Raw genomic sequence first — 1,686 nt, forward strand, 5'->3', positions numbered from 1 at the left:
ATGGAAACAATTAAATACAAACATCTGCATATAGATTTCAAAACACTACCAAAAAAGCTATTTTAAAGTCCCATAAAAGCATACTTCATGTCCTTGTTGTGATCAATAGGCTGGTAGAGAGAAAGGGAAAATCTTAGCCTACTAACAAATATTACAGTTGTTTATAAGGAATATGAAAGTTTTTATATTCTACATAATTGTATTTATATAATATTTGCAAGAAATGGTATCCTGCTACCATTCTGACAAGCATAATGACTGTATTTTTTTTGTAATTAAAAAGGTATTAATAGAATGACAGTGGGCCACCCCAGTGGGCCACCCTCGAACTTGTTTGTAAATGCTGTTTGGTATAAGGTACAGGAAAATGGTGTACACAGAAAGTAGAATGTTTTCATTGTTCAAGTAAACAGCCTTGTGGTGTTTTAACATATTGGACCAGAATGAGCTTAGTGGGTTAGGAAAAGTCTTTGATAATTATTTTTGTAAGATCATTGTCATCTTAATTTGTAAATACATACATACATATTTATGTATGTAAATATGTAAACATCATAACTGACTGATGTTTAATCTGGAGATTAAGATACTCCAGCTGTACTGGAGGATGGATATAAACAAATGAGCTTGGTTTACAAGAAGTCAGTTAGCTTGGCAATTTGCCCAAGATTATTATTATTTACTAACGTCAGTAATTCAGGGCATGGGCTGACATTACAGGTAAACAAAACAGGCAACTACTGTCAAAGGGCAGCCTTGCTTCTATCACGCCCAGCCACACACACTGCTGACATTTCCTTCATGCCAGCACTGGGACTCATCTGATGCCGTACTGAGCCCATTCAGGCAATTAAACGCCAGAAAACTAATCCCACAAAACGCAGTGATTACTCTTCAGCCAGTTTGGCCCTATGACCTTCATAAGTAAATAAAAACATCTGTATACAAGTATTTCAAAGGCTTACTAAAAAGGTATTTGAAAGTCCTGCAAAGGAATACTACTTTGTACCCCGGCTGCGATCAATAGGCTGATTGATGGAAGGGGAAAGTCTGACAAATATTACAGTTGTTTATAAGGAACATTAAAGTTTTTATCTTATATTCTACATAATTATCTTTCTATAATAAAACAACTGTGAAAATGAAGGTATTTGCTAGCAGAAATTTTGATTTCTTCTTTATCAGTCAGGAACTGTTATTCTGCCTCTGGATCTCTGCTTAGCTAAGGCTGTAGTTTAAACGATTTCTTAGTGATGCTTCAGAGTCAGACACTTCGCCCAGCAGGAACTGTGGGCTCATCTAAGAAGGGCCACTTTTTAAAGTTCTGAACAAATCTGCAGTCAGAGACCAGCTGGCACCCTGATCTCCAAGAAACCGAGTTGTAACTAGTTTGTTTGGCTTTAGGTGCCCCTCAGTTGCACATATTTATTTTCAAGTCTCGGTGACCTCATCAGCCCCTTTGTATTCAGAGGCCAAAAAAAAAACCCAGAGAGAACTACAAAATGCAAAGCCGTTTCGCCATGCGGGCAGTATCTCTCCCTCTCGCGGGCCTGCCTGCGAAGCTCACCGCTTTCCTCGCAAGGGACAGGCGTTGCCCTCGTACTGCTGGCAGCGACGCCGAGCAGAGTCGTCCAAGACCGGATCCAGCGTCCCCCAACGCTCCGCCTGCGATTATTTACCCGGCGG

The sequence above is a fragment of the Aptenodytes forsteri genome, unplaced genomic scaffold (genome assembly GCF_000699145.1).
Source record: "Aptenodytes forsteri isolate BGI_AS27 unplaced genomic scaffold, ASM69914v1 Scaffold199, whole genome shotgun sequence".
NCBI classification, from domain to species: Eukaryota; Metazoa; Chordata; class Aves; order Sphenisciformes; family Spheniscidae; genus Aptenodytes; species Aptenodytes forsteri.